This window comes from Gossypium arboreum, chromosome 7, assembly GCF_025698485.1.
Source record: "Gossypium arboreum isolate Shixiya-1 chromosome 7, ASM2569848v2, whole genome shotgun sequence".
Lineage (NCBI taxonomy): Eukaryota > Viridiplantae > Streptophyta > Magnoliopsida > Malvales > Malvaceae > Gossypium > Gossypium arboreum.
This window is the reverse complement of record NC_069076.1, coordinates 76,561,068-76,572,925: the sequence shown is the minus strand read 5'-3', so window position 1 is coordinate 76,572,925 and position 11,858 is coordinate 76,561,068. Positions and strand designations below refer to the sequence as shown.

General features: G+C 36.9%; 1 non-coding gene across 1 annotated transcript; it reads right to left on the bottom strand.

Moving 5' to 3' along the window:
- Positions 1 to 418: 418 nt before the first annotated feature.
- Positions 419 to 524, bottom strand: LOC128296039 (small nucleolar RNA R71). The gene has a single exon (XR_008286587.1). It is a non-coding gene; the product is annotated as a small nucleolar RNA R71 (small nucleolar RNA).
- Positions 525 to 11,858: the final 11,334 nt, after the last annotated feature.

Sequence of the window (11,858 nt, the reverse complement as noted above, 5' to 3'; positions counted from 1 at the left end):
ATTCGCTACCTCCTGCGATTGCCGTTGATCCAATAAATCAGAATCTGCTCCGCGTACTATGTATGATTATGATAAACCTTCTTTAACAGGAACTGAACTGAGAATAGTTAGGCCTGCTGTTGCTGCGAATAATTTTGAACTGAAACCTAACACCATTCAAATGATCCAATAGTTTGTTCAGTTTGATGGTTTGCAGGACAAGGACCCAAACGCTCATTTGGTGAATTTCTTAGAATTTTGCAACAGTTTTTAAATCGATGGCATTTCTGGTGATGCCATTCATCTTCGGTTATTCCCTTTTTCATTGAGGAACAAGCTAAACAGTGGTTGAACTCGTTACCACGAGGGTCAATCGTTACTTGGGAACAAATGACCAAAAAGTTTTGATTAAAATATTTTTCATCGATTAAAATGACTAAATTACATAATGATATCTCTTCTTTTGTACAGATGTGTTTAGAAACACTATACGATGCATGAGAGAGATACAAGGACCTTTTTCGAAGATGCCTTCACCATGGGTTACCACTATGGCTATAGGTTCAAACATTTCACAATGGTCTAAATCCTTCGACTAGATAGATGATTGACGTAGCTGCTGGTGGAACTATCAATAATAAGGCACCTGAGGATGCTTATGAATTTATAGAAGAGATGTCACTAAATGATTATCACTGGCAAGTCATGAGGACAAAGCCAATGAAAATAGCTGGCGTTTTTAACGTCGATTCGGTCACCATACTCTCTAATTAGGTAGAAATTTTGAATAGAAAAATTGACGGTTTTCTTAGTTCTTCACAGGTTCACCCAGTAATGCAGTGCGGAGCAAGTGAAGGTGGATCAAACAATTCATGTGACACCCCTAATGTGACCCTAGTCGGAGAGTGGTTTCGGGACCACGAAACCGAGTCACAAGAATAATTAAGTGTTATATTCCGTGCTTATTGTATGAGGAATTGGTATGCGTAAATATTTCGTGTCTCGATTTTTATTAATTAGGTGCTAATTTATAAGAAAGGACCCATGTGCTAGGACTTGAAAATGTGATAGGTGTATTTTTTAAGTGGCCTAATAATGCATAAAGTGAAATAAATGGAGTTGCATGTCAATTATCCCCTTTCCCTAAGGTGGATGGCCGGCCATGACAAATTATGGGCAAGGGAAAACATGTTCCCAACATGTTTTACTAATGGATGATGTTAGAAATGATAAAATAAGAGTATGAAAAAAAAAAAAAATGTTCATTCTTCTCCATAGGCTTGGCGAATGTCCTAAGGAAAGAAAAGAAAATTTGTTCATCCTTTCTCATCTTCTTGGCCGAAAATACTAAGGGAAAAGGGGGAGGATTTTTGCTTCATGCTTGGGTTGGAAGAGACCTAGAAGGAGATTTGGCTAAGTTTACATCAAGATTAAGGTATGTATGAGGTTGTGTTGGGAGTTTCATGCATGGTTTGGTTGCTAATTTGATGTGCATGTTAGCCATGGCTCAAATCTTTGTTATGCCATGGAAATGGCATTTGGCCAAAGTTGTTATGGTGATAAAGCCATTGCATGCTAAGTGTGAAACTTGATGATGATGCATGCAATGATGGATTGTCTACTCATGAGTAAGATTTTGAGCTTTCTTTTGTTTTATCATGATTGAAGTTGAAAAGAAGCATGATTGTCATATTCGCCATGATGCATTCTTGAGCATGATTCATGCTTCTTGCATGTTAGTTAAAATTTGTGTTTTGGATGGCTATGGACACCTTGAAATTTGCCATGCTCATATATGCATATATATGATTGCATATTATGTTTTGGTTATGAACTAAGTGATGAATATATTGGTTTAAAGAAGAAGATGTGGAAGAATGCTTGTGAAATTGCAAGCACAATTGACCTAGCACACATGTAGGTGCTTGATGCTATATTATAAGTTTTGGGCCACAATGTGCAAAGCATTAATTAGTAAATTGCATGCTGTTTTGTGAGGTATTAAGTGCAAAATTGACCTCAACATGTACATGAATATTCGGCCTTGGGTAGCCTATTGAAGGCCTTAGCATTTCCTTGATGCTCAAATAAATTGTATTGAATTGCTTGATGTAGTATAAAATGTGCATGACCATTGTGTATTCAAGCTAAAGAGTGGCCATATGACCATTTAAGATCCTTGTCATATTCGCCATAAGCAAGCACAATGAGGTTTTAATAAATTGAATTTGTTTGAATTAGCTCAAGAGCTAAGAGGGCCACAATTGGACAAGGGAAGGAAAAGGTGATCGAATAGTCGAAAAAAGCCGTTCGACAACATCCGAGGTAAGTCCTCAAGAAGTGACCTTACTTGAATTATGTGAGATGAAATATGGATGTGTATGATTATTGATTATGTGTGTATGAGCATTTGAATTCCACCGGGCTAAGTCCCAAGGCGAATATGCTAATGATTATAATTGTGTTTGAGCCTTAGTAACGAAAATGAAATATGTATGTCCAATGATTATTGATGTATGTGTGCATGAGAAATTGAATGATATCCGGGCTAAGCCCAAGACAATTATGTTGAAATTATATCCGGTTAAGACCAAGGCAAATGTGCTAGTGGCTATATCCGGCTAAGACCAAGGCATTCGTATGAAGTTATTCTATCCGGCTAAGACCAAGGCATTTGTGCACGTGATTATATCCGGTTATATTCCAAGAATCTTGGGCTGGAGGTGAGTGTTGGTTGCTGTAATGAATTCAATTAGTACACTCGGAAAGCCCAAAGGATAAGGTACGTTATATGTGCATTGGAAAGTCGACATGTTTGAGCAACATTCGCTCAATCGACTAATGAATTTCAGTTATTGAATTGATTGATGCTTTGTGAACTTATATAATGATGAAGTATGAAGTAAGAATGTATATTAATGAAATGATGCATTTGGCTATGTGAATGTATTGCTGTAATTAGAGTTGATTATATTCCTTGAGACTTACTAAGCATAAAATGCTTACCCGTTGCTTTGGCTCTCGATTTTCTAGATTTCGCTCAAGCAATCGGATTTGGGATCGTTGAAGTCAAGTCATCCACACTATCAAGCCTCCATTTTGGTATAAATTTTGGTTGAACTTGAGATGGCATGTATAGGACTACCCTTGTTTGTTAAATATGTTGTAATGTAAGTATGTACGGCCATGCGAAAATGGCTCGAAAAGGAAGCATGAACTTAGACTAATTGTGGGTTGCATGTATATATTTTGTGTCATGATGTGGCTATGGCTTGAAATGGGAATGTTGGTCATATGATCAGCCATTGGCATGGTTAAAATGATCATATATGAACATATGTATGGCAAGACTAGTTGAATCATGGAGACTACCAAATAGGTAAGTCCTACCTTAAAACAGATGCTGCCAGCTGCAGTGGCGTGAATGTGAAAAATCACCAAAATTCATAGGAATGGAATTAAATAGTGAATAAGCTATGTAAATGAAGCTTGATGAGTCTATTTTCATATGGAAGAAACGAAATGGTCATAGGAGTTACAGGTTAAGAGATATTAAAGCTATTGTGAGACAGGGCCCGAATGGTTTCTGGGTTCCCTGTCGCAACTTTAAAATTCACTATAAATTATCCAAAAAGAATTAGGAGACATACCTTATATGTACAGATTCCATTTTGAGTCTAGTTTCATTAGAAACAAACGACACCAGCATTAAATCCCTGTACAGAGAGATATTCAAGTTATACCGCGCGAAGGTCAGAGCAGTCGATCCCTGTAACATGGGTGACTTTAACTAATAAACTGTACCAATTGGCCCGACAAAAAATTCTAGAAATAAATCCATGGATGGATATATGAGTCTAAATTCAGGGAAAATTTACGAAACCAGTTTCCGAGTTTTGAAACTCGAGATATGATTTTTAAGGCGACAGTGACACAGTTTTTCCAGCCTGACTGGAAATGTCCAATGGACGGGCAAAACAAGTGAACTTGGCTTGCTAACCCCTCGTGTCCGACACCGGCGATGGTCTCGGGTTCGGGGTGTTACAATTCAGAATACCCACCCTATGGCCACAACATGGAGAACGAGCAGTTAAATTATATGGGTAATTATCCTCGATCTTAAAATAATCCTTATAGTAATACTTACAATGCAGGTTGGAGGAACCACCCAAATTTCTCATGGGGAGGCCAAGGGAATCAGAGACCACCACCTCTAGGCTTCCAACAACCACCCTACCAACAAGAGAAAAAGCCTAACCTTAAGGAGATGCTAACAAAATTCATCTCGGTGTCAGAAACTCATTTTCAGAATACCGAGATAGCACTTAAGAATCAACAAGCGTTGATCCAAGGGCTCTAATTTCAGATAGGACAGCTCGCCAAATTAATATCCAAACGACCACAAGAAAGTCTACCTAGTAACACTGAACCCAACCCAAAAGAGCACGTGAAAGCAGTTACACTAAGGAGTGAGAAAGTGTTAGCTGAATCTGAAAAAAAGCCACCACAAGAAGATGATAGAAAGGAGGTCGAACCTGAAAACAATGACAATATAATGCCAAAAGAATATAAACCACAAATCCCATACCCAACAAAGTTAAAGAAAGAACGTATGGATGCACAATTCGGTAAATTTCTTGAACTTTTTAAACAACTGCATATTAATTTACCTTTTGTTGAAGCTATATCGCAGATGCCTACATATGCAAAACTTTTAAAGGAGCTTCTAACAAACAAAAGGAAGTTTGAAGACTTATCTACAGTGGAACTTAATGAGGAGTGCTCGGTTATACTCCAAAATAAACTGCCAACCAAAATGAAAGATCCAGGAAGTTTTGCGATTCCCTGCTTAATTGGTAGTTTGAATGTTGATAAAGCACTAGTTGATTTAGGCGCCAGCATTAGTTTGATGCCATATAAAATGTTTAAACAACTTGGTCCTGGGGAACCTAAACCCACTAGGATGAGTATTCAATTAGCTGATAGATCTGTTAAATATCCTAGGGGAATTATAGAGGATGTACTTGTAAAAGTAGATAAATTTATATTCCCTGTTGATTTCATTGTGCTTGGCATGGATGAAGATGTTGAGGTGCCTTTAATCTTAGGTCAGCCATTTTTAGCCACTGCTAGGGCTGTAATTGATGTGGGTGATGGTAAATTGGTCCTTAGAGTAGGTGACGAAGAGACTATTTTTAAAATTTATGATGCCATGAGATTTTCTAGGGAACAGGATGACGCATGTTATTTTATTGACTTTATTGATCATGCTACTCAAGATTCCTTTTAGGAAATCATACATAAGGACACGATGGAACTATGTCTCACCCAAGGAGAGGGGGTGGATGATGATCCTGATATAGGAATCGAACTAAACTCCAATGAAACCTCCTCAAAACTAGCAGAATATGAGGGAATTAAGGTGAAAGATGAACTTAAGCAAAAACCCTCTATTGAAGAACCTCCCAAACTGGAACTTAAACAATTACTGAATCACTTGGAATATGCATTCCTTGGAAATAATTCTACATTACCGGTAATTATTGCATCCAACTTGCAACCCAAGGAGAAAGAGGAATTACTCCAAGTATTAAGAGAGCATAAAAGGGCCATAGCTTGGAAAATTTCTGGCATTAAAAGGATCAGCACTTCTTTTTGCACCTACAAAATTTTAATGGAAGATGAATATAAACCATGCGTGCAAGCCCAAAGATGACTGAACCCCAACTTGAAGGAAGTTGTTAAAGCTAAGATAATTAAACTCCTAGATGCTAAAATTATTTATCCTATTTCTGATAGTTCTTGGGTGAGTCCAGTGCAGGTTGTTCTTAAGAAAGGAGGCATGGCTGTTATAGCCAATGAGAAGAATGAATTAATCCCAATAAGGACAGTTACAGGTTGGAGAGTGTGCATTGATTATAGGAAGCTAAATGATGCCACGAGAAAAGATCACTTCCCCCTTCCATGCATTGACCAAATGTTGAAAATATTGTCAGGGCACATGTACTACTGCTTTTTAGACGGACTCTCTGGCTATTTCCAAATCCCAATAGCTCCTGAAGATCAAGAAAAGACGACATTTACATGTCCATACGGTACGTTTGCTTATCATAGAATGCCTTTTGGATTATGTAATGCTCCTGCTACTTTTTAGCGTTGCATGATGGCCATTTTGTGTAACTCGTAGAAGACATCATGGAGGTATTTATGGATGATTTCTCAATTTTTGGTAACTCTTTCCATCTTTTCCTCAAAAATTTAAAACGAGTGTTAATAAGATGTGAGGAAACAAACCTTGTGCTTAACTGGGAAAAATGTCACTTATGGTTCAAGAAGGTATTGTGTTAGGACATAAAATTTCTAGTAGAGGGATTGAGGTAATCTAAAATTGAAACCATTGAAAAACTACCTCCCCCTAATTCGGTTAAGGCTATTAAAAGCCTTTTAGAACATGCTGGGTTTTATAGAAGATTTATTAAAGACTTTTCTAAAATAGCTAAGCCATTGACTAAATTACTAGAAAAAGATGTGCCTTTTAATTTCGATCAGAAGTGTTTAGAAGCATTTAATACTTTAAAGGATAAACTGACTAAAGCTCCAATTATAATTGCACCTGATTGGAGTTCACCTTTGAATTAATGTGTGATGCGAGTGATTCTGCAGTAGGTGCAGTTTTGGGACAGCGAAGAGATAAACATTTTCAACCTATCTATTATGCTAGCAGAACTTTGACAGCCGCACAAGAAAACTACACCACTACGGAGAAAGAGCTACTAGCTGTGGTTTTTGCATTCGATAAATTTAGGCCATATTTAATATTGTCTAAAGTTTTCGTTTATACTGACCATTCCGCTCTTCGCCACCTTTTGACTAAATTTGATGCAGAACCTCGACTCATTTGATGGATCTTATTATTGCAAGAATTTAACTTGGAGATTAAGGATAAGAAAGGAGCTAAAAATCTTGCGGCTGACCATCTCTCTAGGCTTGAAAACTCAAGTACCAAAGAGTCAGATGACATTGAAATAAATTATTCATTCCCTGAAGAATAATTTTTTGCTATATCTGATTCTGAGGTACCTTGGTTTGCAGATATTGCAAATTTTTTAGCCACTAACGTTATCCCAAAAGGGTTGACACATCAGCAAAAGAAGCGATTCTTCACTGATGTGAAAAAATACTTCTGGGAAGACCCTTTTCTTTTCCGTAAATGTACAGATCAAATCATTAGGAGATGCGCTACAAGGAAAGAAGCATTGAAAATCTTGGAACATTGCCACTCAGGACCGACTGGAGTACATTACGGTGCAAATAAGACCGCACATAAATTCCTCGAATTAGGTTATTATTGGCCCACTCTATTCAAAGACGCCAACAAGTATGTTAGTTCTTGTGGCAAATGTCAAAGGACAGGTAATATATCCAAACATGATGAAATGCCTTAGGCATATATGCTCTCATGTGAAATATTTGATGTTTGGGGTATCGACTTCATGGGTCCATTCCCTAGTTCATTCAGGAATAAATACATCTTAATAGCTGTTGATTATATGTCCAAATGGGTTGATGCCCAAGCTTGACCTACTAATAATGCTAGAGTAGTAGTACGATTCCTTAAGAAACTTTTCTCTCGATTTGTTTATGGGAACATCACCTTACAGACTTGTTTATGGGAATAGTTGTCATCTACCGTTTGAGTTAGAACACAAGGCATTCTGGGCTATAAAATTTCTAAACCTTGACCCTAAACTTGCAGGAGAAAATAGGTTGATGCAGTTGAACGAGTTAGATGAGTGGCGAGCCAATGCATATGGAAATTCATGCCTATACAAGGAAGTGACGAAGCACCGCCACGACGGCCGTTTGAAGCAATGAAGGTAATTTGAAGTTGGAGATCTTGTCCTGTTATATAACTCGAGGCTCAAATTGTTTCCTGGAAAGCTTAAATCATGATGGTCAGGTCCTTTCGTAGTTCAAATTGTGTTTCCATATGGCACAGTAGAGGTAAGTCATCCATCACAAGGCACTTTTAAGGTAAATGGACATCGTCTCAAAATTTATAATGGTGAGAATTTCAAAGACAATAAAGAGAAGCTATGGCACCACGAAGTTACCTAAATATACCCAAAAGGTAGAGTCGAGCTCAGACTATAAATAAGCACTTCTCTAGAGGCAACCTGAGCACTAACGGTGTTAACTTCTTTAAATTTTAGTATTCAACTTTTAATTCACTAACTGAGTCACTGAACACAGGATTTTTAGAACCACACGACCAGGCACACGGGCCTGTCGTAGGCCGTGCACATACCACAGGATGCAACACGACTGTATGATACAGCCGCGTAAAAATAGAGCAAAAATGTTTCCCCAACACGGGATCCGATAAGTTTCCACGGCTGTGCGACATGGCCGTGGGCAATCCTGCCAAATTAACACGGGCGTGCGACACGACCGTGCCCACTGATCGTGGTCGAGCCTGTTAAAATAATACGGGCGTGGGAAAAGCGAACGAAGAATGACATGGCTGTGCAACATGGCCGTATGCACCAATGCTCCCAATTTCGAAAAGCACAAAACTCACGGGCTGAAATAAGGGTACACAGGCGTGCACAACAGTTGTGTGCTCCAATTTCTTTATAAATACCTATTATTTATTTTATTTTTATCTTTATATTTTGAAATGACTTTTTATTTCCTTTTAATACTATTTTATCTTGAGATTTTATAATTTTTATTCGACTATTCTTTACGAGTAATTATGCTTCTTTATATTTCCTAAAAGTTCCTGATTCTATCACAGTTATAAGGAGCTCCAAAGCTCACTATTACTTAGGAACTTGCTACTTCATTGGAAAAGGTTCTCCACGACTGCCAAATCCTGCCCGACCACTACGATAACCTCTTTGCAGGACTTATGGACTAATGAACCTCTACCACCACCGGAGTATCCTCCTCCACTCTCATCATTGCCTTGGCCGATTATTCTCCATAAATCTAATTCAAGGAGTTCATTCATCATTCAGGAAGTTTCACTTCTCTCCTTATCTTATGATTATATATCTATATTTTTCAATATATCTATCTTTGTACATTGATGGCAATGTACATCTTAAGTGTGGGGGAGTCTTTTATATCATTATCAGAAATCCCTAAATTTTGTCTTGTTCTCATGTGATCTTCTCATACCACTATTAGAATTAATTTTGTGTAAGTTATGATTTTTATGGATATGTCTTGAATTAAAACATAGGCATTTATGCATTGATCGTTTAAGCTTTAAGACATTGGGGAATCAAGCATGATAAGTTGATTTTTGAGAATTAAAAATTTTTAGGTTGTTTCCCCAAGTTTAGATATTATCTTGAGTTGAAATTCACAAGTTTAAACATCAAAAAAGTCATAATTTTTGTGAGATCTTGAGCCTTTAGAGCATATGTTATTTCTTTCATGCTCACTTTTATTATGAGTGCGTCAGTATTGATTTGTTATTCAAGAACTTGCTTGATTATGCATGTCAAGATCACACCATTTGATTTGATATGTCGAGATGATAAAGCCACTTAGGTTTAACCTACTCACTCCACAAAAGCCTACCTTCATAATTAACCCTTAGTGATCCCCTTTGAGCCTAACAAGCCATTAATTGATTTACCCTCAATATTAACCTATAACCCATTATTGTTGAAATCCCCTAATTTGATCCCTATTTTTGTCAAGATTTGATTTGAATTAATTGCTTAGCTATGTTTTATTCTTCGTTGCAATAATTAAGTTCTATGTTATTTAACTTATTTTAAAAAAAAACTTACATACATATTAGTAGTAATTCGTCGTTTTTGAGCTTGAGTGCTAATTCCATATTGTGAGAAGAAGCTCACTTGTATTCAACTGATAATTAGTTATTTTTCTAGTTAGGTGATTTCTTCAATTCAATCTCGATTCTAACAACCCTCTAAAGACCTTTTTGATTGATGTATCATCTCAATATATAGTGGTGGAGATTTGATTTTCATACAAGCCTATGGTAATAACTTTTCATATTGACTAATGAGTGCTTTATTTGCTGTCCTTAAACACCTTGAGTGATTTGAGTGAATCTTTAGTGAGGATGTTAAACTCTATGATATTTTGATCAAAGGTGATTACTTAGATGAGGGGGGACACCTATGTTTTCATGATAAAATGCTCAACTTGGAATGTTTGAAACTTTGATGTACTTTTAGTTGAATTTTTAATGTATGATTACTTATGGATTATTTTGAGATATTATTGATAGGGATTATAAATTGAGAAGAATTTATTTTGATTGTGAGTTGAGGATTTTGCTTGAGGACAAGCAAACGCTTAAGTGTGGGGGTATTTGATAAACCGTAATTTATACATATTTTATCCTATCCTTAGCACATTTATGGATGGTTTCTCCTTAGATTTGGTGAATTCGATGCTTTTAATTCTTTAATTTCATGTTTTATACTTAGGTGAGCATAGGAGAGTAAAAAGAGCGAGAAACGGGCCAAAAACAGAGAAAATGGACCTACAAGGGAAATCAACACGGCCTCGACTTCCTCACACAGGTAAGCCACACGGTTGTGTCTATTTGGCAGGATCGAAACACTACTTACATGGGTAGACTACATGCCCGTTCCTATTTAACAGCCTTGACCGCGGGCTAGAGCAATAGCACACGGGTGTGTTACACGGGCGTGTCCCTGTCAAGCCCAAGTATAGTCCTATTCGGAAAAGACCACTTTTGAGGGATCTTCGGCATTCAAAAGCCTATTTAAACACCCAAGGAGGCACTTAGAAGAGACGCATGGAGTAGGAGGTAAGGAATTACTTATGGAAAGTTGATTGATCCATCTCAGAAGTCGGATTCATCGTCAAGACTGAAGATCTCCCTTCAATTTCCATTCAGGAGTTTTGGGTTTTCTTTATGTTTTGTTATCTTTATTCTATTGAGATGTTTTATTTCATAATTATGAACTAACCCCCTAAATACCTAAGTGGAATGAAAACTAAGACAGATCTTGTTATTATTATTTGAATTGTATGATAAATATTTGACTTGTTCTTAATTATGTGTTCTTAATTCTTGTTTTAATATTCTAGGATATTGATTCAAGTTAATGCTCTTATTCAGAGGAGGAAATGTCCCTGTCTAGGAGTAAATTTTTCGTAATTAAACGGAGTTGATTGCAAGCCTAGAGATAGGGTGACAAGATTTTTCCGGATTAGGGTGAAACCTAATAAGGGAGCCCATAGATCGAGTTAATGCAACATTAGGTGTTAATTAGAAAGAGATTTCAATTAATCAACCTAGGGTTAGACGTTATTAGTCTCGAGAGAGATAATAATATAACTTAGGGATTTCTACAGATCAAGTCAAATGAATAAATCATCGGATTCAGAGTCAAATAACAAGTGAAGTCTAGGTGGAATTTCCTTGGCTATTGTCTTAATCAATCGAGTTTTCCCAAAAGCTTTTCCCTAATTTTATCTCTGTGCATCCTTAGTTTAGTTAATTAGTTTAGATAAACAAACCCCTTACTTTTTAGGCTAGATAATAAAAAGGAAGTAATTACTAGTACTCTTGGTTCCTTTGGGTTTGACAATCCGGTCTTGCTAAAGCTATACTACTGTTCGTTAGGTACACTTGCCTTCATCGTGATAATAGTTAGTTTCAAGAACGATTAATTATAAATTTTTAAAACCTATCGCGAATATCATGTACCATACGCCAACCTCTACACTTGACCCCTCATACACATTTTGCTCAATTAGCAGATCACAGACTTCAAACTTAATTGTGAATCCTATTTTTGAATTATCTTTGAAGATAGAATTTGGATACATTCCTCATAATGATGCACATACAAATA